At 43.7% G+C, this 26,390-nt stretch overlaps 1 protein-coding gene across 1 annotated transcript in view; it reads left to right on the forward strand.

Annotated features, from left to right (window-relative positions):
• FOXN3 (forkhead box N3) overlaps positions 1 to 26,390 on the forward strand; it is a 395,408-nt gene that overhangs the window by 85,183 nt on the left and 283,835 nt on the right. Inside the window, exon 2 of the mRNA XM_014790484.2 lies at positions 21,740 to 21,855. The gene's annotated coding sequence lies outside the window, so the exon portion shown is untranslated. The remainder of the gene's footprint in view (positions 1 to 21,739; positions 21,856 to 26,390) is intronic.

A 26,390-nucleotide genomic window follows, 5' to 3' on the forward strand; every position in this document is an offset into this window, starting at 1 on the left:
AAAACCCTGCAGTCATTTCAAGTGTGGCTTTTGACCGATGCTCTGGCGGAGATGAGGAGCACACCTGCTCCTGGGTCCCAGAGGCAACCACACTGGGCCCCTTAAACGCTCCTTGGGCACCAGGGGCCGCAGGAATGGTTTCTGCTGCAGCTTGGCACCTTCAGTATTCATGACTCAGTCTAAAAACTGAGCCTTGAACTTTTCATTACATGTGTTATTTGAACAGTTATGCACATTTGAGTACATTCTGAGTGGTTGGTTTCCACCTCAATGCTCTTCACTGTATTTGAAGCACTTCTGAAAAGTAAAACCTAATACCTTTCTAAATGACAGTGTATGCTGTAAGTTGACAATGGTGACCTTATTCATTGTGACTGTAAATCTTGGAAGAAATCTTTTTGTGCCCTTGCTCAAAGTGGATTGTCACTCTAGAACTGGCCCTTCAAGAATAACATGGAACACGCCCAGGGGAACGTTTCGCCATCTCTGTGCTGTCGAAATGACAAACAGATGACGACCAATTTAAACTTTTGGGCCTCTTTTCTTTTAAACAGAGTGCAACAGATAGATACATGGGAAGCGCTGAATACAGTGAAGCTTGTAGAATGGCACAATGCACAGATGGAGTGGGGACTATAAAATTCCTCGAAAGCGCAAGCTGAATGTGTGATGAACTAAAATTAAATGTAGTTGTGCTAGGCAGCATGAGTAATGGAAAGAGGGCTGTCCTGACAGTAAGCGCGAGCTCTGCTCCTAACAACTTACCTGGCCTTGACCAACCTCCTTGGGCCTCAGTTTCTATATCAGTAAAATCTGGTTATAGTAGATGATGTCCATTTCTAAGACCTAAGACTCTAGCTCTAAGATTGTGTGATAAGGAACATTCCTTGGCAATTTAATTGCACTTAATTGAGGCAACATTGCTGTTGTCTTGGCATGTGATTTTCATAGAAGTTCGCCCCTGGGAGGAGGTGAAGATAGCCGTGAGCTTGGAATCACAGACGTTAAGGTCTCAAGTCTGATTGGTGCTGAGGCCAAGGGCAAGTTCGTTTACAATAGCCGGCTCCCTTTGAGATGTGCAGCAGCGAAGCTTGAGGCGGAGCAGAATGTTGGCGGAGCAGAATGTTGTTCCATTGTTCCTGACAGCTCTGGCCCTGTACGATGGGAGTGGAGTGGTTGGTTACCCAGCTGTTAGGACAGCTTTTCCCCTTCTCCATGCTCCTCTTCCCTCACTCACTGTTTTCCTCTTTTTCCAGCACCTTCTTCTCAGTTCTGACTTGTTATTATCTTGTCCTCCAGTATCAGCCTCATCAGTTGGTTCTCCAGCAGCCTTCCCACATTAGCTGCTCGCATCCTGGAAGAAGCAAAGATGGAACGATGTCCTCTCCCTTCTAGTTCATCTGGAAATGCTATCAGCTGTTCTCTAAGTGTAGTGGAGGGGTTGTGTGTATGCGTATGTGTGTGTGTGTGTGTGAGAGAGAGAGAAGGAGAGAAAGAAAAAGAAAGAGATGGTCACAGTTGGTATCACAGTGGATAGGGTTTTGAGATTTAAAAAATACTAAACAAACTCGAAATGGTCATAGTGGAAATAGCATTAGACATCGTGGAAGCTACATTTGGGAAGTAAGGTTTGGGGAAGCTGTGACTGCCTAGTTTCTTTCTTATATTTCACTCTTACACTTTTGACCTGTGAAAGTCGGCCCCCATGTCACCCGATTGCCCTTGCTTCATTGTCCTGAAGGGGATCAGAACATCCCATCCCCAAACCCGCCACTGTGGCATATTGATTATGTTGAGCTGAAGGCACTTGAGAAATAGCAGATGCAGGAAGGTTCTCTGCCCTCCGTGTCTCTACCTAAAAGCAGGGCATAAATTTCCTGTGAGAAAGGCACCCTCTCTGTACCAGAAAGAGGCAAACATTCTTATCGCCAGAGATGGAGAGTTGAAGCCAAGATGAGTCTGTACAAAGAGACCTTCCTAGAATAACCCTTATCTCCCATTAGTTTCCCCTGTATATTTCCTAGTCACCTTCTTACAAGGTGACTTACCTTAACCTTTATCCTTTCTCTTGTCACATCTCCACAATTTATTGCTCTTTGTTAAACTTGTATATAAACCCCAGAGTCTAATCACTTCTTTGGGATTTTCACTTGTTTCTATGAAGCCCCCTGTGTCACATAAAAATATTAACATCAAATATAATTTGTATGCTTTTTCTCCCATTAATCTGTCTTTTGTCAGTTTAATTCACAGGCTTCAGTTACAGAACCTAACAGAGTAGAAGAAAAGTCTTTCTTCCTCCAGAGTTCCTAAGCAGCTGGTCATGCTGCCCTCTCCCCTCTCCCCCAGTACGGCTTCCTGCCCTGCTCCAGAAGGATGCAGACACAGTTGTTTCTTCTATGTTGTGGGCAACTGGCTGAGAACAGGGGCGTGCCATTCTGAGAGAGCAGCGTGTTGTCCTTTTTGTCTCTAGAGAGTCTGCACTGTTCATATCAGGACTGTGAAACCTCATTAAGCCTGGGCTAATTTAGGTCCAGTGCCTTTAGGGGGTGACCTCTAGGCTTCAGGGCAAAGTGAACTCTGAGTGACTGTGAGTTACAATGTGAATTATAAACCAAGCAGGTCTTCTGAGAATGCCAACCTCTAGGATGATTTGAATGTGAGTTGTGGAACCCTCTGGACACCCGTGAATGCCCCCAGGCCTGCTCTGGCCAGGTGTGTGTACTGGGCATGAGACAGGAGCAGAAGTAGCCCTGGGAATAGGCAGATGGTGGTGAACTTGGTCACTCATTTCAATCTGCAACTTCAAAGTCACAGCCTCCAAGCTCCAATAGTGTCTTGTTGTTCTGACTGTGACTGTGACTGTGATCATGGATCTTCTGGGAGTCCAGGTGGAGCTACCCACACCCCTACATGGTCTCCTGCATGATTGGAGATGTGCATTGGTTGGCTGCACAGCCAGGTCAGAGGGCAGTGTGGGTCCCGGGATTACACTGGACGCACAGCCCTCTCTGCTTAGCTGTAGCTGCCTTCAGTGCCTATGCAGCACTGGCTCCTGGGAAGATCCGACTTTCTCTGGTTCCATGGATGTCGTGAGACTTATTTGGGATCCTGGGTTTTGGAGCTGAAGCCATTCTCAAACCGGATTCCAGATTCTGTTTATAAAGAGAAGCAGAGTGCAAAGAGTATAGAGTTAGGAGGCAGAGGTTCCACATCCAGCCCTACCACCAAATGGCAGTGAGACCCTGCACAAGTCACTTAACGTCTCTGAGCCTCAGGGTCTTTGTATGCACAATGAGAAATTGCCATCCTGCTTTCCAGCTTTTCTCAAATCATCAGCATTTGTGTGTAGGAGTGGGAGGCCCCTCTCCCGGGGAGGTCTGCCCGCCAATTTTGATCTCTTTGTTGTCTGTGTAGATCCTGTGAGGGGGAAGGAGGAGAAATCCAGGCTGAATGGTGAATGAGAGCTGGAAAGCATGGGGAATGCCCTTCTCCAGGAAGCCCATACTTGCATGACAAGATAAAAATATCTCCTGCAATCTGTAACAACCGATCCTTTTGAAATCTTGAAGAAGTAGTTTCTTCAGATTGAAAAATACCATTCACGTTAGATGTAAGCAAATGATCACTGAAGTCCTTGAGAGTAATGGTTGGCACTTTAAATTTTTCATTAAAAATTAAATTCTTGGGGCTGCCCCAGTGGCGTAGCAGTTGGGTTTGCATGCTCTGCTTCAGTGGCCCAGGGTTCGAAGGTTTGAATCCTGGGTGCAGACATACACATCACTCATCAAGCCATATGTGGTGGCGTCCCACATACAAAATAGAGGAAGATGGGCACAGATGTTAGCTCAGGGGTAATCTTCCTCAGCAAAAAGAGGAGGATTGGCAACATATGTTAGCTCAGAGCCAGTCTTCCTCACCAAAAAAAAATAAACTCTTTTCTCATTCCACAAATATTTAAGTGCCTATTATGTGCCACCCACTGGACTAGATACAGCAGTGGACAAAATAGACAAAATCCTCACCCTTTTTGGGCTGACATGCTAGTGAGAAGATGGACAATGACCAAAATAAATAATATATGTAATTTGCAAATAGTAGAAGGACATATACTTTTAAAGGGCCAGTTGATAGAGATCATTTTATTTTTGCCATGTGCAAAGCCTATCATTTGGAATGGAGGAAAGGCCAAAAATCATAAGGTCACAGAATGTGTTGTGTTCCAGATCCTGCTACTCAACGTGTGGGCCAACAGCATGGGCATCCCCTGAGCACTCGTTAAAATGCAGAACCTCAGCCCCGCCCCAGACCTACTGAGTCACAACCTGCTTCTAACAGGGGCTGCAGGTGATCCGTGGGCACATTCAAGTTTGAGAAGCATTGGTCAGAGCTGTCTGTGGCTTTGGGTATCAGAAGACTGGGAGTCTACTCAAAGGGTGTCCACTTATGACCTGGGCAACCTTGGGCAGGCACTTCACTGCCCGTTGGCTTCAGTTTCCTCCTCAGTGAAGGGAGGAGATTAGAATGATGCTGACGTTGTCTGCTCCAGCCGAGCTTTTTTTGAGTTTTTCTGAGTGTATGCCACTCTCAACATCCCTTTCCTTACCCATCAGACCAGACTCTCTCTGGTGTTGTGTAGGACAGGAAGGTGCATCAGGGAGCTGACGCTCTGGGTTCTGTGGAATTTCTAGGATGTCTCTTTGATGTGCTCAGAGATGTTCTTTCCTCTTAGCAGAGAGTTACGAATGTGCCAAGTCTATACCGTGACAGGGAACAGTGCTGCCTTCTCTGTGTGCACATATTAACGCACCCACCTGCAGCAGGCATATGTTTTGCGTGGAGCCGCAGGCATGGTGGCTAATCCATAGACCAAGTTCTCATCGTCTTTTGCCAGGTCCCTTATGGGCCCAATGGTTCCAGATGCAGGAAGGCTAGTTGTCTTTGAGGGTTCGTGGAAATGTCGCTTCTCAGGACAAGCATCGATATTGCATTGTATAGACTGGTCCATACTAGTATTGGGCATCATATACTCGGCCTCCCCTCCTGAGACAAAGCACACAGCTCTGTGGCTGGGTATGGAGACTGGACTCTTTTTTTTTTTTTTTGTAAGGAAGTTCAGCCTTGAGCTAACATCAGATGTCAGTCCTCCTCTTTTTGGCTAAGGAAGACTGGCCCTGCGCTAACATCCGTGCCCATCTTCCGCCACTTTATATGGGACGCCGCCACAGCATGGCCTGACAAATGGTGTGTCGGTGCGTGCCCGAGATCCGAACCCAGGTCGCCAGCAGCAGAGCGCGCGCACTTAACCACTACACCTCAGGGCCGGCCCGAGCCTGGGCTCTTAACGATCTAATTTTGGCTTGGCTATTATTAACTTCTAAGGAACTTTGGGCAAATCATTTCACATGCCTGGATATCAGGCTGCTTATTGATAAAATGGGGTTATAATCATTTCTACTTCACAGGTGGGTTATTGAGGCTTCATTATATAAATGCTTTTGAGAGCTGTTCTTAAATGTATGATTTTCAGGCTGAAGTCCCTACATACTAGCATACCTTTTTTTTTTTTAATGAGTGTGAAATCCTTTCCCTCCTTCTGTTCATTTAATGACTGCAGCATTGATGAGCAGATAGTGGCAAATGCCTATGAATGTTGCCCACGGAATACTGTGGGTTAAGAAACAAACTAGACATTGACCTTTCTTGGCTGTTTCTGAATTAGTCACACACTTCCCATTATTTGTGTGTGTCAGCAGCATGACCTAAATAAAGTTAAGGTTGATCTCTTTCAGAATATATTTTGGATTTTTCCTTACAATAAAGTGAAGGCAAGCTGATATATGGCTTGCAGTCAAATAAAAAGATCTTTTCAGCAAAGCCCTTGCTCAAGTAGGGATTTATTATTGAATGTTGGGTTCTGGATGTGGTCAAATTCCCAGATTTCTCAAGTGTTTCCTGGCTTGCTAAGGACAGTAGTAGCAAGTGTCTTCATTTGTCACTGCCATTTTCCATTGGTGGGGCAACCTGATCTCTTTGACTGCCCTGCATCTTAGTTTACCACCCTGGAATTCCAGATCAGCCCAACGCCCGCTGGGGTCCAGTGTTTTCAGATCTTTGCCATTGTGCTGTTCGATGGTCTTCTGGGCTCACTTGACCAGCTACTTAATCAGCTGCTATCCAGGCTGCATAAGGCAGGTGGGTTCAGGGCTGGTGTTTCATTAGCTATGTAATTTTAGGCAACTACAGATTAAAGCAAGCAAGCAAACAACACAACATTAACAACAGCCACCAACACTCCCTTGGTCATGCTGCGTCTCCAATCAAGTTTAAGTTGCAGAAATAAGATTTGACTGTCACACATTAGCCAGGCAGAAACCACATAGGGTGCTAAGACACAGATCGCACATCTTTTCTGGCCCTTTGCTGTTCCACCTTATGTTCAATTTCACTGTCAGGGATGGAGATCATCCTAGACCTCTAGGATGCGTGAAGGCCTGTCAAGGAAGAAGGTGCTTCATGACAAGTTTGTGTCTGGTTCAGAAGCTCCTGGGATGAATGGAGATTAGATCCAAGAGCTCTTGGTGCCAGGTCTCTAGAAGAGCTAATTGAGATTGAGGAAGTCATAAGAACTTGTCCTGTGGGCCATGGTTGCTGTTGGATGGAGTTTGGTCTGGTAATATTGTTATGTGTCATCTTACAGAAGGTTTATACCAAGAAGAGGGTCTCTCCCAAGCAATGTGAAGCCACTCTGCAGAGATTTCCCCCAGACCTGGGGCTTTGATTAGGGTTAAGGTTTTGGGGTGGTAGAAGGAGCAGGGTAGAGATATTGATGACTGGACCAGGTTATCATGGACACCTTGATACTCTCCTCACACAGTGCTGTGGCTCTTTGCCCTGCTCTGGCCCTCTCCAATGCCCCTGGGAAGAGCACCTTCACAAACTGGAGCTGACTGAAGGATCTGTCCATTGTGAATTATTGCCAGGACAGATCCAGAAGAAATGCTATCATTTTGTTCTCCCAGCTTGTCAGCAGGTTGGTAAAAGATTGCTCACTTCTGTCACGTGTCTTGCCATCCACTTCCCATTTCCAAATGCATAGGAATCAAAACGTTCAGCATTTGGGTCACCCCATGGCGTTTTAGCCATGCTGTAAATACATGGGCTGCATTCTCGACACGCGGCTTGGAAAGGGAGCTAGCCCAATGCCTCGGATTTCAGTCTGCTGTGGGTTGGTGTCCCCCGAATGCACGTGTGTGGATTAGCAATGCACATGCCCATTGGCTTGTGTATTCCGTGACTGAGTGACCCAGTTAGAGGCCTGGCCCAGGGACAGGATGGGCAAGGCTAGCTGCGCACTGTCAGGGAACCCTGCCATCCTAGTCAGGGGTGCAAACAAGTGTCAGGACAAGGGGGAGAGTCTCTGCTGTTGGTCTGAACCTGGGTCGTTTCCTTTCTGGCTACATGGGTAAATAGGAAGAATTAAGGAGAAAATCTGATGGGCTTGATATTAGAGCTTGTTTCACAGTGTCGCATATGTCTTTTGGAAGTAGCCATTGTGAGTGGTCTTCCGGTTTTTCATCCAATTGTTAACCAAACTTGAATAATTTAGAAACTCCTTTTTGTGTTAATATGCCCAGGGAGGCAAGAATCATTATTGCATCATCCTTGGTGACCAAACAGAGCTTCAGACTGGTTGTGACCTAGTGAAATTCACACACTTGTAACTAACCAGGCTACAACAGAACCCCAGCCCCTGACTCCGTCTGTCCTACTATTGTCTCTCAGATGGTGAAGTGGCTGGATCTATAAAACGTGTGGTTGCTATGAATTACTGTTGTTGGTAAGGAGAATTGGAAACATTCTCATTTCTAGATTACCTTTCAAATATTCAAATTCATGCACCAGTAGCATATGGCTGGAACTCTTATTTTTTCACTCAGATGTCTCCCAATGTGCTTCATTGAATTCCAAATCCCTATCAGATTTGAATTTTGAAAATGCCAACTGTATACTAGCTAAATGTGAGAAATGAAGAAAACTTTCATAAATGTTTTTTAAAAAAATAAATGGTGATTTATTTTTCTATGTTCAGATAAACCAGCTGAATGGATTTTTTGTTTTTCTATTTTGGTTCATTTGCATCTTGATAATATTGGGGGAACAATGTTGCTGGTGTCTTCTTGGCTAATTTTCTACGAGGTGTTCCATAATGGCAGATATCTGACATCAAAGGAAAATGGACCCTGGCGGTCTTTCTGGTGACCTCTGCTGGCCAGGAGCCTGGACTTAGCTTTGAGTGGATGGAGAAGTCTTTGTCATTCTCAGATGACTATGTCTGCTATGTCCTCCCAGCCTATGCAAAATTTTGGTCCAGTAATTATCTGACTCTGTTTTCCTCCCATTTGGAGTTGAGTTTCATTTGTAGGTTTATTTATGCTTTCGTCGCCTACCAGCTCAGAGATTCTCAAACACTTTGGAACTAATAAAGGAGGGCTTTTATCTGCTAGATTTTCCTCAGCTGCAGAGAAAATTAGTCCGAATTTGTGTGTTTTGCATGACCTCAATCAGAGGCACTATAGCTGGAAAGAACGTTGGCTTAGAAGTTAGAAAATCACCCGACAGAGGGAGCCCAGGTACGGGGCTCTAAGAGCTTCATAAGCCTTGAGATACCTACTTATGGAACCATCCCCCTCAACTCCCCACCACTATCAAACATATTAAAATGCACCATGGTCCACAAGAAATATAATTTTTTACATTGTACATCTTCAAATCTAAGTTACTACTCACTGTAAAATAAAACATTATTTTATGGACCACTAAGAAAAAATGCTGCCTAATTTTCTAATTAGATGCACTCATTTCAGAGAGTTCAAATGTAGAAAAATGTGCATTTTAGAATTGGTGAAATACAGCTTAATTATGAGTTGAGTTGCAGTTGGGTCGTTGAGATAATGCTAAATGTTGTAGATTTTCTTATGATTTATTTCTAACGTATTTAAAGCTAAGACACCCATGTATCCATTACCCGATTCTGGCAGATCTCAACATTTTGCTGTATTTGCTTCAAATATCTTTTAAAAATAAAACATTGAAGATACCCTTGCAGGCTTCTGTGTACCCCTTCTTCAATCCCAGGACTCATCTCTCCCTTGTGCCCCCATATAACCACCACCTTGAATTTGTGCTTATCATTCCCAGCATGTTTATAAACTTTTACTATATACTTTTGTGTCCATACATATATTTAGTATTTTTAAAACACTGCTAGTTGTCCAGCAGTATTCATTCCTTGCTTCTTCCTTTCAATAGTAGAACCCCTGAGCTTCAGCTGGACACTGTCTGCCAGCCATGACTAAGTCACTAAGCTCTGCAATGGACGAACATGGAAGGCATGGGTACACCATCTGGATTTTACCGTTAAAATGAAGGGGCAAGCCCTTCACATTCTCTTTCCTCTGCCTCTGCTTAGGACAGGGACAAGGTGGTAGTGAGCTACTAAAGCCCTTACAAATGTGGGAAACACACTAGGAGACAGCAGTGACAAGATAGAAAATTCCTAGGGCCCTGCCTGCAGAGTGCCAGCTGCCCAACCACATCCCACCCACCCCCTGCCCCACCACCAGACTGCCTACCATCTCAGGCTGTTTTGTGAGAAGTAAACAGACAACCATATTTTTATTTGTCAGTGTTATTTGATCTCTATTAAAACAGCTCCCAAAATGTTCTGATAGAAATGGTTTACATTCTGATCATGTACATTACTTATAGTATTAAAAACTTCCATTTTTCTTAAGTAGGGGAGATTAGGGTAAAACACATTTATGCAATTCATTGCATCCTCAGATTAAAAAAGCAAAAAAAAAAAAAATTTACAACTTCCGCAATGGCTAGAGTATTGGAGTGGACATACTCCATTGAGGGCACATGAATTGAGCTCATCGATTATCTTCCATATAGAAACAGAGGAAGTCTCTGACTGGAGACGTTTACAGCAAACTTCACAATGATAATTTCAGCATGAAAAGGTAAAGTTTCCATTTCCATGAGAATTTCCTTCCCAAACCCTGACTGAGCATCCGCGTGAGTGTCGTGAGAGTGAGGCCTTCCAGGTCAATTTCTCTTCTCCAAGAGCTGGCCCTATAACTCCCCACACCTGCACGACAAACGGGAATGGCTGCTCCAGGAAAAAGATGACCCTCACTACCTGGCTGGCGTTCTCGCAGCTCTATGCCAGGGTACCATGCTGGTTGGAATGCCTGGTTTCTGCAGAGTAGTTAAGTGGCTCAGGGGTTCTGCCCACAGGGGCCGTGTCTGTGTCAGAGCCACAGGTGGATAATAGGGGGGCACAGGGATCATCCCCAATTCTTTCCTGTCCTGCTTTGCAGCCTTGATGCTGCCTGGCAAGAGCACACCCATAGTTTGTCCTTGATCTTGCCGGTCAACTTGGCTTCTGGCCTTAAAGGCAGGTCTGGTCTTTGGTTTTCCTCTCAAAGGGTGTTTGGAACAGAGTGATGCAAGGCACCTGGCCTCTCCTTTTGAATGGGGCTGGTGCCATCCGTTCCAATCATGCTGGATACACCTTGGCCTTGGGCCTTTTCCCCCTTCGCATTGAGAATTGGGTTGTCAGATGAGTGCTTCTCTGACTTCTGCAGTCTATGCATTGCTTTGATGCAAAAGATCACGGGGGCCTCTTATGTCATCTGTACTGATGACTTCAAAACGTGCAACAGAGGCTCCTGGAATGAGTGGGATGGTGAGCTCTGCTCTGGGTGAGACCCCACAAGCTGAGCTTTGCTCAGGAGTGCCCGTAAATTAAAATCATGGTGGAAAAAAACAAAGCCAAGCAATACAAAATTCCTTCCTTCGGTGGATGCTGGAAACTTGACCGTGCAGAGTCCTGTGCAGCAAGAAGGAAAAGAGACATAGGGAGCATGCGAGAGTCATTTTGTGCTTTCTAGAACTGCAGATTTCTTTGGCCAGTTTTTGCATCCTAAAAAATGAAAATTAGAGGTAAAAATTCCCTTAAAACCAGTTCTCATATTGATTTGCCTAATAACCAGTTCACCAGAAATTCAATTCCATTTTGAGTGTTTTTGTGTTCATTGCCAGTATCTCAAAAAATTATTTAATATAAAAATGAAAATTAAACATAAACTAAAATGTATAAACAAGCTAGGTGTGCCCTTAGAAGGCTCCATTTATAAACGTTATAACACCAAAGAGATGGCAAAAAACACAAAGGACGTTCCTATGTAAAAACACTCAAAATGGTTTTAAATTATAGGCAAATTGCTCATTAGGTGGCTGGCTTTAGGCTAATTGACCTGGAGTCAATGGCATCCAGAAGTCCGACACTTTTGTGCTCAGGGACACTTTCTCAGGCCTGTATTCATCTTATTTCAGACAAAATTCTAATCAACTCTCTTATTTGGTTTCCCAGCCCCTGGCATATTAGATGTGAATCAAAACAGGATGGAAACAGCAAGAGCCAGGCCACTTTGCTTGGTGAGAAGGCCACCTGATACCCTGACAGCCAGGGAGGGGCAGGCAGAGGGCAGAGAAAATAAAAATGTAAATACAAGGCTTAGAAAATCGCTGTAGTATGGGGCCTTTTCCTGTGTGGGTGACCTCTTTCCCCTCCTGCCCCATGCCTCTATGGCTTCTGAGAGTGCCTCTGTATCGTAGTGTGCATAATGCCAGCCAAGCCATGAAAAATATTTGTAACAGGCTAAATCACGTGCTGTGTACTTGGCCCAATTCATTGTTTTCCTATGCAGTCCCTTTTAGAAAGCTTTTCATCAAAAGGGACAAAATCATTGACTCTTAAGTTGGAGCATCCTTTTGAAGGCACCCAGTTTTCTCCCCTGCCCCTATGGGAAGTCTCCCGGAACACCACCCCCTAAGGATGCCTTCTGCTGCTTCATGAACACCCCCAAGCCAACCTAGAACAAATTCAGTGGTCTGGATAAATTTACTTCCAGGAAGTCCTCTTTCACCTAAATGTAGCATGACCAAATCCAGTTAGTTGATATCCAGAGTACTGTGTGTAGGAGGTCGTGAATAAATCAAATCATGATGAAATCCACTTTCGATGATCTGGTGGCTGCAAGTCCATAATAACTTATTTCCTTAGGGAAGAAACATTACCAATAGAATATACATGCATGCATGAATATATATATAATATATTTATACTGATATATATATAATGTATATATATTAAGGAATTGGTTCATGCAATTATGGAGGCTGAGATGTCCCACAGTCTGCTGTCTGCAAGCTGGAGACCCAGGAGAGCTGGTGATGTAGTTCCAGTCTAAGTGCAGGAGAAAACCTGTGTTCCAGCTTGAAAACAGTCAGGCAAAAAGAGCAAATTCTCCCTCACCCCGCCTTTTGTTCTATTCAGGCCTCCAATGGATTGGATGATGCCCACTCACATTGGTGAGGGCGATCTGCTTTTTATCAGACTGAATAGTCTACTGATTCAAATGCTAATCTCATCTAGAATCACCCTCACAGACACACCCAGAATCACATTTAACCAAATATTTGGGTACCCTGTGGCCCAGTCACGTTGACGCATAAAATTAACCATCACAGGAGGCTAACTACTTTATTGCTGCTTCTTGCTGCTCCCAATCCTCCTTTTACCTCCAAAGCCCCAGGAGCCCCCAACCACCTCCCCCTCCAAGGCCATCTCTGAGGAGTGGCCCCAGGACTTAGGGCTGAGACACCTGGGAAGGAAAGGGGTTCAGGGTTTTTGAGCAGGCTGAGATGATCTGCTTTGGGGGCAGATGCTGAACTCAGCCTAAAAGCTGGGCCCTCTCTTCCCACTCTTGGGAGAACAGAATGGGTGGGCGAGAGCAGGGAAGAGCGTTAGTCTAACTTTAACCACCAGCCATAGTTAATCCCAGCACCAATTAATCTGATACTTAGTATCTGTCTTATAAGTATTGTTACTATAGTTATTTTAAGTCCTTCACAACCAACTGTGTTTGTGAGCACACCTAGAGGCACATGGAAAGAGCATGGCACACAGAAAGAGTGTCAGATCAGGTAACAGAAGACAAGGGGGTTCTGCCACTTAATGTGTGACCTTGGGCCCAGTCACTGACTTTGGGATCCTCAGTGCTCTCTAATGAGAGATGAGATTGGTGATACTTGCCAGACTAATTCATAGTTTAATCTTGTCCTAGTCAAATGGGATGACCTATGTGAATGCTTGGTAATACTCAGCAAATGTACATACAGAAATGCAAAGTAAATGTAAGGAATGACTGCTTTTATTGCTGTGGCTCTGCTCCTTAAGTTTGTGAGTACTGGTCAGGATTAGTTAAAGGGTGATCTCTACCTGCCCTGCTAATACCCCAAGACTAGGCTTTATACTGGACCCTAACATCGTCTTGAGATTGCTTTTAAAAAGTGACATATCTCTTTCACTAGTAAGGTGTACATATCTATTTTCTGTTTTGCTTTATCTTAGGGATGAGTTGATCATTATTATCATAGTATATAGCCAAGAATGATTCAATTTAGGAAAATAATAGGAAAATTTTGCTTATCTTTTGTAGGATAATTTTGCCGTAATCCTCGCAAATAAAGTAGTGGTTTCTTTAAAACCTGCCAGTTCAGAGTCACGGATTGCACTTTTAAAGCCTACAATTGATTGTTTAGTGAGAAAATTGTATTCAAGTGAAGCACATCAGCATGCAAATCTAAAGTGTGGCCATTTTCATCTAGATTGAATATTATTAAGTAGCCCAAGGGATAGGATGTAATTAAGATTTTGAACAGCTTACTTTTGTCTACTGCAATAAGTAACCCCAATATTTAAATTGGCTTACTGGTTTGAATAACGGGAAGAGGGTCCAACGTGCCAATATCTTCACATTTTGGCTTTTAGGTGTAATAAAAGAATTTGACTTTTCTCCGCCAGTCCAAACAGTTGATAAGGGCAGAGATTTGAGCTTATTGCAAATAAGAGAATGTTCAGGACAATCACATTTGTTTCCGAATGATGGCAGATTTCCATCTTGTTACTCACTCATTCATTCTAATACCTTCTACCATGAGTTTAGGAACAAAGACCAAGTGGGGATAGATGAGGCCCTCGTTGAGGGTTTGTGCTTTTGCCTAATTAAAACTATGGGATTTACAGCCTGCTAATGCAGCTCTAGTTGGAAGAGAAAACAACTCTTAGCTTGGATCGACTTCAGAAAGTTTGTAAGACCTCCCTCTACCCTTCACAGAACTGAGACGGCACATTTCCGATAGCATCTTTATTCTGGTGCAATTTCACAACTGTTCTTCTTGAGACAAGATGCTCACCTTTATTTGTCCTACCCACAACATTTTAAAAGAAAGAAACAAAGTTCTCCATTTCTCCCAGGAGAAGTTAGTGAAAGGATCCATTGCACAGCTGCACCACCTTAAGCAGATACCCAGCAGGCTAGGTTGGCACACAGCTCATTTCAGCCATCCGTATTTTCAGGTGTACCATATGTATTTAGTACATCATTTGATAATGCTAAAAAATATTAAAGCAGTGTGAGACTAAAGGAGAAAGAAGATGAATGTTAGCATTCCCCTGGGGTTCATGGGTGAAGGAATTAACACAGCGTGGCACTCTACCCTAGCTGTGTTTGTTTCCATGGCAACAGCTACGTACATGTTTCAGACTATCTACAGTGACACAGTTGCAGAAATAGTAGCTTGCAGGTTTCTGATATCGCATCAGTGGACAGGCAGCACGCACTATATTAAGTAAGTGTAAAAGAATTTAAAATATAGCTCTGATTCAGATGTATATTAGCTCAGCTGAGCGATGTACCAGGGGGTTTGGCATCCCCTTCCTCTCGACAGCAAAATCTGGGCAAAGTTGAAAGTTGCAAGATTCCAGTCCAACAATTGTCCTTGCTTGGGTAAATATCATCAAATGAAACAAATGTGAGTGAGTTACAAAGGTAAGAAAATGGCCTTGGCAGGTGACATATTTGAGAAGGATATTGTTAGGGAAGCTAATTTTTTGGAGGGGGGTAGTGATGGGAAAGAAATGAAAGCTTTGGTTGAAAATAGCTGTCTTCAAGCAAATCTAATGTGCAACAGAATCTTTAACTGCTGCCGAGTTTATGGCAACTAAGGTCTTTGAATGTATCATTGTAGAAATTGCTTTTATATAAAAATGATCAGGTGAGGAGCAGAGAGGTTGATTGGGTGTGCAGTCAACGGGAAATTGGGGCTCCATTGTCTTTTCTGAATGCTTATGTAAATATCTCTCTTCTCGCCGCCAGGATGACCCTGGTTTGTCTTTGACATCAGCTGCTACTTTTTGGTACCATTTGCTGGTCTCTGTGTTTATATTATGTGCTCCCATCTCATAGCTTGATAAGACTTGAGCGTTGTTTAGAGAGCAACCGAGTAAAGATGATAGACTTTGTAAGTGTGTGACTTTGCAGCCAAATTGTACAGTAATTTAGGAGGAGAAGTGTTCAAATGGGTATTTATTTACATGCTAGACCTCTGCTTTTGAATAGCAGCCTAGGTATTAGGTTAATGGATTTCACTGTGCAAGTTATGATTGCGGGAGCTTTCAAGTATGTTGTAGTTCAATTTATACTGAGTTTTTAATGTCAAAATGTTTTTATTTATGCCCATTATTTGGTTTAAGCCTGCCTTTACCTTATAGTTTTATTATTCATGTATCAGTGAAGAGAATGTAAAATGGCATGGTAATTTAAACTAATCTATTCATTTGAGGTGGATTCGTTTTCTGATCATAGGTGGACTTTTACAAAAGGTGGCATTCTGAGACATGCAACTCTTTTGGTATGTATGAGACTCTTTTTTCTGTGCAAAGGGAACTATCAACAGTGGCTACTACGTGTTGTTTTTCACAGTAATTATTTGATTAGATGTTAAGAGTACAGCCGTGGGGGGCTCTGAAGCTTCCCGAACACCTGGGTATATGGCGGGCTGGACAGATTTTGAATTATAAATCAGGGACTTGACCCCTAGAATGTTTGACACCTCAGTGGGTGGATACGATTTGACTTTCTAAATAAGTTGATCCCAAATGAAACTAATGTTGAAGCTACCCATTTATGCCCATCTGTAGTCTGAGCCACCCAGAGATGGGAAGTGAAGTTTGTGTCTTCTCCAGGGGATTTTTTTTCATGGTGTCTTATCCCAATGGCAGCTCTTTTCTCAGAGGAGGAGCTCCTCCGACTACTCCCATACTCATCCCCGTGGAGTTGCGAGACACTAGCCCACCTTTGGGGCCGATGGGAGGGCAGACTTGCAGACCCCCTCCCCGTGCCCTGGCTTGCCTGGCGCTGGCCCTGTGTGTGATGGTGGGCAGCTTGTCTCTGTGACAGCTGCAGGAAGCCACCTGTGCTTGGCCCCCTGAGGTAGAGGAACCAAATACCATTGGTATGAGGGTTTACATGACATTCTGCTATTGTGTTTGAGGGGCCCTGGAAACCTTGGGCTCATTAACCTTGGGCTCTGAAACCGGAAATCAAAAAAGTTTCAATGAACTGCTTTGGATGACGAGTTCAACATTTGTCTGTTTGGGAGTGCTGAAGCAAGCCTGTCCAACAGTCAGGACATTCGTATATTTTTTCATCATCCAGAAATATTTTCCAGTGTAAAAAAAAATAAAAGAAACCCACCAGTCTATGCCATGTTATTTTAAGTCTTTCTTAAGAAGAGAAAAAGACTCCAACCCAAATGTAAAGCCCTAGGCCTAACCAGTCATTCGAATGGAAAATGCTGGCGGTGCTCGTCGGAAACTCCATTGCTTCCATTTGAAGGGCCAGGAAATTGATTTGGAAAAACGTTAATTTGAGGGATTCCCAAATAGTGGCAGCATGGAATGAATAAGAGAAAAATGAAGGTACAGAGTGATCTTATTACCAATCTTAAATGGTAATAGAATTGCCAGAATCAACTTCCTGAGGCACAGCTCACTTGGAGTTGCCACTGCCCAGTAACTTCTGAAGGTTCTCAGTGACCACAGGGTAAAAGCCAATCCCTGGGCTGGCATCCAGGGCTTTCCACCATTAGTCCCTTTCCAGCCTTCCCTCTTACTAGGTCTTCTCTTCCTTGAGCATCCTGTGGCGTGGCCCTAGGGTACTAAATATTGTGTCCTGGCCACGCCAGGAAGTTTCTAGGCCTTTCCTCTGCCCAGATGCCTTTACTTCCATCTTTGCTTTGTAAAGCCCAGCTTCAATTCCAGGTTCACCATAAAACCTTACAGATCTACCCCTCTCGCCCTCACTGGGATTTCTCCATCTTCCATGTTCCTGTAACAGTTTCTTTGTCTTCAGTTATAGCATTTACTTCACTATGTTGACGTTAGTTGTGTCTCTCCTTACCCGAGATGTAAGTGTACTGAAGACAAAGGACCATGCCTTGTATACTTTTGTGAGTTTTGCCATACCTAGAACAGTACTTCAAACTGTTGTGTTTCATTGAATCCTTAAAACCTTGTAGAAATACATCGTTGAGCAACCTTCAAATGCTTATGTTCTCTGCTCAAAGAGGGTCTCTTGGATCGGAGATTCTGATGGCTGTGTGTGTCACAGCATCAAGCATCTGGACCCATTCAGCCACTTTCAGATGCTTCCAAACTTCTGGCTGTTTGGCATTATCTAAACCCAGAAACCAGGTGAATGGCTGATTTTTTTTTCCATACTCATAGAATCACAAGATTTTAGAGCCAGAAGGAACCTTAGGGAGCTGAACTCCTCATATGACAGAGGAGAGAATTGTGAACCCGAACTGTTAAGTGACTTGTCCAAAGCCACATGGTTGGTTAGTGACCCAGGTGTGTAGATCCAGCCGATGATATCTCTACATGGTCCTGTCTACTGAGCCTTCCTGGCAGTGACCTTGGGTTCCACTTCAGACATCACCAGGCAACTCGTGCTCTCTGCCTCCTGTGGGGATTGGCTGGCTTTCCATATGTAAACACCATCCTCCAACAACAGTCCCCTTAACCACCCTGCAAAAGGCTGATATCATTGGGATAGAATTAAAAACAAAAGTGGACTGAGAGTTGAACTCAGGGGGACTGAAAGCAACGTTAACATAAATTCATTAGCCCTCGCCTCGCTGAGGATACGGCAGCTGCTGAATTCAGTCAAGTTTAGACCCTTAAAAAGAGTGGAAAAAAGAAAGCACATACTTTCCAGTGCCTGGGCATCACACAGCCGGGCCAGCTGGGCGCAGCACCGTGGCAAAAAGATCTCTTCAGTTCCAGAAATATGAGACCCCGAGCTTGCACACGGGGAGGGGAATGTGGCTGCAACTGGACCTGATTTCGTGTTAACGTTTCTGGGCTTACTTCTGCCTGCAGTTATATCAGACACAGCTCTTATGGGAAGCCCAGGAGTATCTGAAGAAAGAACCAGCCCTCCAAGTGATATGAGGAGCAAGCTGTGTGTGTGTGTGCGTGTGTAAAGGCCTACGTCTGAGGTCGACAGGCTTTTTAAGAGGAACTCTTGGTTTTCTATATACATGTGTGCGTCCTCTTGTCCAGAGTTAGCCTGTTAAGGGAATCAAGTGCAAATCAGGTTTCCAAGTTGGAAGCCTGATTAATCTTTCTGCCAGTTACATATGGAAATAAATTAGTAAATGGTCCGTCTGGGACTAAACTACTGCAGAGATGATAAATTATCGCCATCGTCTATGTCTGTGTTGCTGAAGACTGAGTTGTGCTTACCAGGAGCTGCTGAAAGATAACTGGATGCTCTGTCGTGGTCAGAGGAATAAAATTTTGTAAAAAATTACAAGTAAAAAATTTACCTTGAAATGTTTCTTGGGAGAATGGTTTGGTTGATGTCTTAGAACTGCTGTATCCGCAAATATTTAAAAGGAGAGTCTCAAGGGCATAAGAAACATTTTACTTTCATATTTTCAAAGGCCAATACAGTAACAAGTATTAATTAGTACTGAAATGTCTCCATGAGGACGATAATTCTATACCTCTGTGCAGTATTGCACTTTATAATTTTCACAGCAGCTTCATGTCTGTTTTCTTATTTAAATTTCAAAGAAGGTGAGGCAAGTCGGTGCCTCTGACTCTTGATCGATGAAAAACTGAGTTTTAGGGGGTTAATTGCCTTGCCCACAATGACTGGGGTGGTTAAATGGCAGAGCTGGGATCAGAAACCAGATATCGCCAATTCTGAATCCGGCTCCGTTTCCATCAGAGCCTTGTGTGACATCAAACGCATTTTTCAGTATCCCCTCATTCATCTAGCAGCATCAGGAGATAAAGCATTCTATTTATGTCAGTTTCCTGGAAGCAAAAGCCATACTTTCTTGATCATGAAAAGTATTTTTTCTCTAATTGGAGGTGTTAAGTATCGGTTGAACTTTTTTTCACGTGCAGTATAATTGACGTGTAACGTTATATTAGTTTGGGTGTAAAACATAACGATTCAATATTTGTATACATTGTGAAATGATCACCACAATAAGTCTAGTTAACGTCCGTCACCTTACGTAGTGACAAAAATTTTTTTTCTTGTGATGAGAACTTTTCAGATCTGCTCTCTTAGCAACTGTCAAATATGCAATACAGTATTATTAACTATAGTCGCCATGCTGTACATTACATGTCCATGTCTTACGTATTTTATAGCTGGAAGTCTGTACATTTTGACCCCCTTCACCCATTCTCCCTGCCCCTCCCGGTTCAACTTTTTCCAATGACTAAGGCACACTGCTATCCACCTGAGTTATTTTATAAAGCTAAAACCTTAGATGTCCTCAGGGGCTTTTTAGGTGTGGTAACATTTTGCCCCTTTGCAGAATGGCCCGAGGCTACTGTGACATCCAGATTCTTGTGCCTACTTTAAAATTTTCTTTTGTGTCTTCCTCGGGGGCAGAGCTTCAGCAGTTAATCCTTGAAGCAGCTGACGTTCTCCCCTCTAGAAAATGCAGTACCCGAAATACAGAAAAGCAAACTGGATTTAGAAATCTTGAAGTCCCCTAGTTTATCAGATGCCAATTTCTAAACGTAAGCAATGGGTGCCCCTGGGTGGTCTTCACACAAGAAAGAGAAGCCCTAAGCCCCTAGCATTTACCTGTCTGTACTTGCAAGTAACCTTGGCTCACCCAGATCACCTTCAGTTTTCTCACGGAGGAGCCAGACCTGGTTGCTCCGTGCCCCTGCGCTTTCTCACCTCTGAGTCTTGGCTTTACCTTTTGCCTGTTCCCACCTGTCAAAATCCTGTCCAGATCGCAGGGCCCGTTATTATTGTCATTGTCTTGATGCTTTCTCTGCCTGCCCTCCCACCCCAACCAGAAACAAACGTCATCTCGGAAACCCTCTAACCGTTTGTTAGAGGAAATAACACTGTCTGTATTTGAGTTGCCTGTGTACGTGCCTTATCTCCCATAGTCAACAATATGTTTCTCAAAGGCGGGGATTTCATCATCTCAGTCAGACCCTTCCTCCCTCCCCAAATCCTTAGCTCCATACTTTGCCCTTAGTTGGAGCTTAACATGCAATTGAGCAGGGTAATTTTATTTGACAACAGAATAAATGTCTTTGGATGGGTGGATAAGTTAATGATCGAAGGTGTAGCAGAAGTACTTGCAGGGCTTGTTAAAACAGGTGGCTGGACCTCACTTCCAAATATTCAGATTCAGTAGATCGTGAGTGGGGGCCAAGAATTTGCATTTCCAACAACCTCTCAGGGGATGCTGATGCTGCTACTCCAGGGACCACAGTCTGAGAACCACTGATCTAATGAGTTTATTTCCTAACATTCTCACACTAAAGCTTGTAGGATAATACCATTCTTTTCGTTAGAAGGGCTATTGATTCTCATCCTTAGGGTGTAGGCCAAAAAAGTATCTTCCATCAGAAATTATTATGCCAGGGCCAGCCCCGTGGCTTAGCGGTTGAGTGCGCGCGCTCCACTGCTGGCGGCCCGGGTTCGGATCCAGGGCGTGCACCGACGCACCGCTTCTCTGGCCATGCTGAGGCCGCGTCCCACATACAGCAACTAGAAGGATGTGCAGCTATGACGTACAACTATCTACTGGGGCTTTGGGGGGAAAAAAATAAATTAAAAAATAAATAATAAAAAAAATTTAAAAAAAAGAAATTATTATGCCATCTATCTCATGTACCAACTTTCCTATTTTGCAAGATTATTGGTTAAGTGTGGCCCAAAGCTTGCAGCCCATTTAGTGAGCTTGAGCTGGGTGGGATCGTTTTCCCCAGGAGTAGAGCCAGAGTAATTTTATTTTACAGCAACAGAAAAGAGAGTCATTGACTTTGCAGCCGGTGTACCCGGTGTACCCGGTGGATCAAGGCTGGTCCACGTGGTGGAAGGCTGGCCTTGAACACTTGTTGGTGCTCTGATGTTTTCCCTTTATATAAACAAGTGTTTCAGTGGCAGTTGTAGTAAAATAAAATGATCTCACAAATGTCTCAATGGCAGTTGTAGTAAAATAAAATAATCTCACAATGTCAGTGGCATGTATTTTCAAATTTCTGGGTCCTTTTATGCCCCATGAGGCAGTTTCAAGACCACTCCATTGTAAAAGACCCAGTGCTTCAATAACTTTTCAAGAAATAAAGAGGTATTGCTGCAATTGACTTTTTCACTGAAGTGTGTCATTTTGTAGACTCAGGCCGGAGATGACATCCATTGTGGTTGAGAGCATCTTCTCTCCTCTGCTCTAATCTCGTCTTCCTTCTGCTCTTCTCCACCAGCCACTAGAAGCATCATCTCCTGGAAGCCCAGTGTTCTTGCGATTATGGAGGCCTCTCTGTCTTTTCTGTGACTGGAGCAATGCTGACCTCGGTTTCCTGGACCCACTCTGACTCAGGTAACCATGCTCTGCCTTCCCCGGCTGGCTTACACCTCATGAGATTGCATTGAATCAATGAAATGCCAGAGCTATATTTAAATGCAAATGTCAAATTGATTGTTTCTCCATCAGTTGGTATTCTCCCCCTCTTCCTCCCAATCTTCTTAATGATCAATTTATGCAGCTGATCAGACTGACGATGTGATCAATCCAATTTAGGCATTAAGATAATGAAAACTTTGAATCTCATCTTTATTTAAAATTTTGGTGTGTGTCATAGACACACAAAGTAACAGGATCATTGCTGAGAATTTTCATTTGGAAACTAGATTCCACTGTAGTTCTTCCAAATCATTTTCTTTCCCATAATGCCATGTTTTACTTAAATTATATTAATCTTTCTAATATTGTACCTTTTAATTGAGTTTAGTAAGTATTATTGAGTATCTGTTCTGTGTTCTTGGAGCAAATCAGGATAAAAAAATGTAAGACCTGGAGCTATCCTCATGGAGCTCATGGTTTAGCCAAAGATTCAGGACTCACTTGTATGAACATGGTAGATGGTGGTGGCGCTCAGTGTAGGGCCGGGCTGTGCACTAATGGTAGCTCCCTGTTTCAGGGAATTGAGAGACTTTGAGGATTGGGGTTGAAATAATTGGGGAAGAATTAATGGAAGAGGAAGGGCCTTAGGTGGGCTCTGTTGCTGCGGATCATTTGGCCGGGAGGAAGGAAGAGGAGCAGCATGGTGCCTGGGCAGGAAGGTGGGAATGAGCCTGCTGTGAGCCAGGGCAGTGAGGGCTCTGGCTGCCTGGACTAGACAGGGTTTGGAGGACCCTGATCCTCTGTCCCAGCCAGAGCCAGACTCCCCCTCAGAGCCTGGGTCCCTTAAGGTTTCCCTGGCGAAACGCCACCTGCTCTGTTACAGAGGGACCTTGGCTGGCAGCTTCCTTCAGGGACAGTGGAAATTGTCACCTCAGCCCTGGCTTGGCTGCTACCTTGCTGGCCTTTTCTGCTTCTTTGGACCTGTCCACACCTGGCCTCTGCCTGTCTACCTGATTATTGACTCTTCTCTTACACACCTGCCCCCCCTGCCCACCAAGCTCTGCCTGGCAGCTGTGGCTTGACAAGGCCCTGGGATGAACCAGGGGCTGTGTGAGGTCAGTACCTGGTGATTCACAAGGTGTGATTCTGAGCTGAGAAGTGGAACTGAAGGGTAGGAAGCATAAGCCAAGAACATGAGTTTGTAAGTTGGTGCTGAGAGAGTATCTAGAGAGTTCTGAAAGCCAGAATTCAGGGAGGGTCTCAAGGCTGAAGCTGGGGCTGCAGTCAGGGACTGGGAGCCAAGTGCCCTGATTAATTTGGATTACCCAGTAAATCCTGCCCACACCTAGCTCTTTTCCAATGTTGCTTTTGGATAAAGCAGTGGTGGCTTTCGCTGTCCTGGGTCTTGAATGTGCTACTGAGAGTTGCCTGCTGAGGCCTCTGCTCTTCTTGTCAGGCCTGCCCTGGCCACAGTCCACCTGCCTTAGCATGCTCTGGTGCTCCTGCAGCCAAGGCCCCGCTGTCCCAGGAGCTTGGGCCTTCCTGGAATCAGAGCCCTGGGTCACCAGCTACCAGGGAGTGGAAGAACTACAATAACAATATTTGTGTTCTCCTTCCGCTAAAGCAATTGCCTAATTGATTGCTGCCTTGTCTCTTCCTAGCCTAGGCCAGGGGTCGGCCAGCTAGGGCCCACTGGCCAGATATGGCCCACTCCTTGTTCGTGTGCAAGGACAAGCTGAGAATGGTTTTTACATTTTTAAATGGTTGGAAAAAATTCAAAGAATAATAATATTTTTTGCCTCATGAAAATTATTTGGAATTCAGATTTCAATATCTCTAAATAAAGTTTTACTGGAACGTAGTCATGTTCATTCATTTCCAGATTATCTATGGCAGCATTTGTGCTACAATGGCAGAGTTGAATAGATGCAACAGAAACCATAAAATATTTACTCTCTGACCCTTTACAGAAAAAATTTGCCATCCTCTGACCTAGGCAATCATGTGACACAAGTGTTTGCAAAATTTGAGGTGTGGAACTTTCTCCCCTATAAAGAAGATAGGATTGAAGTGTGAGTAGGGTTGGCTTAAGAAAGAGAGGAAGAGAGGAATCTTTTAGATTGAGATAGAGAATTAGTCATACTCTAGTTGGATTTTTCTATTCATCCATGTAACTTTCAGTTAAATCTGTATATAACATTGAGGCTATTTCATTTCAGGAACCTACGTATTAGGGTTGTCTTTAAAATGAGGCATCTAGGCTTCTTGGGTTAACCTAAATGATGGAACAAATCAGCACCAAATTAAAACACAGCCTGCATTTTGGAACTATTTTCTTTTTACTTGGCATTGGTGTGAATTATTTTATCTTAAACCAAATAAATGTTTTGTTTTAAATCAAGTCAAGATTGAAGACTTAGCCTGAGTAAGCTGTGGAGTTTCATCTTGGCAGTATTTTCCCAGTTTGATGGGATTTTATGATATTGTTGAGTGAAAACTATGAAGGTTGGAGATGTGGCTTCTAGTCTTATTAACTAGCTGAGCCAGGGCAGGCTGTGGTATACCAGGGTACAAAGTACACCCCAAATCTCAGGGCTTAGTGCAATAAAGGTTTATTTCTCACTCACCCAGAGGTGGACTGCACCAGTGTGGCTGTCCTGCATCCAGTGTTTTGAGGTTCCGAGCCTTCTCCATCTTATGACACCTACATCTCAAAATGTGGCTTCCTAGTTGCTATGACCTGTGAAAAAAAAAGTTGAGAATGCACACTCATTCTTAAGTACCTTAGACTGGAAGTGACTCAGACCAATTCTACATCCACAGTCCATTGGCCAGAATAGTCACATGACCCTATCTTGCTGCCAGCAAGCTGGGAAGGAGGGAGGAACACGGGGATGCTTGAAGTCCTCACTGCCCCTGCAACACTGGGTCATTGTGGGAAAGCCCATACTTTTTCTGTGCTTTTGTTTGCTGATCATTAAAGGGTAATTAACCCAACGCTACATTTTTTCACATGTATGAAAGAGCTTTAAAAGATATAACGAGTTGTAAAATATATAAGAGAATTGTTACCTAATTTCTTAATAGGTGTTGAACAGTGATGGGCTGGAGTCGGGATAGTCACCCACGCTCCGTATGCCTGGGACCATCCTAGCATTTGCCAGTTGACCCAACATAGTTATCATACAGCCCTCTCTTTCACACTCAAAAATATCCTGGTGTAGACAATAAATTATATGATCACCCCAGCTTGACCCCACTGGTCATCCTTTAAGATTATTGTTACCTACTGTTTACTGAGCTTTTTCTAAGAGTCACACTGTTCTAAGCTTTTGCCTGCATTGTTTCATTGAATCCCCCAAACAAACTTGTGAAGAAGGTACAAGAAATCTCCTCATTTTAAGATGAGGTAACAGATGCAGAAAGGTTTAATTGTTCATGAGCACACAGCTAGCATGGTAGCACTTTGCTTTGAACCCAAGTCTGTCCGACTCTGCTCTTCAGCACTCCGTGGGGCTGCCTCACCATCCTTTTTGAAGATTGAGCACTTGACCACATGGAGCTCCAGTTCCCTGACGCTGGCTTGGGAATCTGTTCCCAGACCACACATCGATAGAAAGTTAAAGCCCTAAGCGGTGAGTCCAGCCCTTTATGACCCCAATGAGGAGACAAGACAGGGAATCACCACGTGATTCTCCAGAGCCAGCAAGTAGCAGGACCAGGGCTGGCAAACATGTCTCCTGACTTCCAGTCAGTCCCTTTCCACCCCGCTACCCTGACATTGATAAGTGCAGCTTGTTTTGAAACTGGGCACTGCATTTTATGTAGGGAGAAAAGATTTTGTTTTGAAATCTAGGGTGGAGTAGAACTCTGGCCAGTGAAGACTTGCCATGTGCTATGCAGTTGATCCGGACAGGCATCTTCCCAACACCAATGGCTAGGAGAATCTGAGCTCCATTTTCAGGGAGTTTATTTACAAATTTGTTTATTTAAAAAATAAAAGCTGAACCACAACCCAAGACCAGTTTGCTTGCTTATTATAATATCAAACAAAAACCCATCTACTCACAAGACAGTATTAATTTCCCTGGCCTTCCTAATCAGTGTTCAAAACCAAACCCATGGAATCAAAGGGAACTGTCTCTGGAAAAATGAACCAAATGTGCCAGAGTCATCTATTGCATTGCTTGCTTCAAGAAACCCCCCAGAAAATTACACATGTGGTTTCTAAATGTACAAAGAAAACTAAAGGAATTCCATTATGAAAGAAAAATTAGATGGAGATTTCTAATCCTGTCTCATAAACAATATAGGAATAACTTTAAAATATTCTGCTTTAAGCATGCATTTAATTTGTGCTCTGGGAACCAAATAATGTTGCTAAGATAAAACATTCTAATAATGATTTATGTAAATTTATTTGTACAAAGTAATGGTGTAGTTGCCTATAGCAAATTGCTTGGAATATGAAATGACATTTACGAGGTCTTTTTTTCCCCTCTGAATGAATA

The sequence above is a fragment of the Ceratotherium simum genome, chromosome 24 (assembly GCF_057802395.1).
Source record: "Ceratotherium simum simum isolate JZ-2026a chromosome 24, ASM5780239v1, whole genome shotgun sequence".
NCBI classification, from domain to species: Eukaryota; Metazoa; Chordata; class Mammalia; order Perissodactyla; family Rhinocerotidae; genus Ceratotherium; species Ceratotherium simum.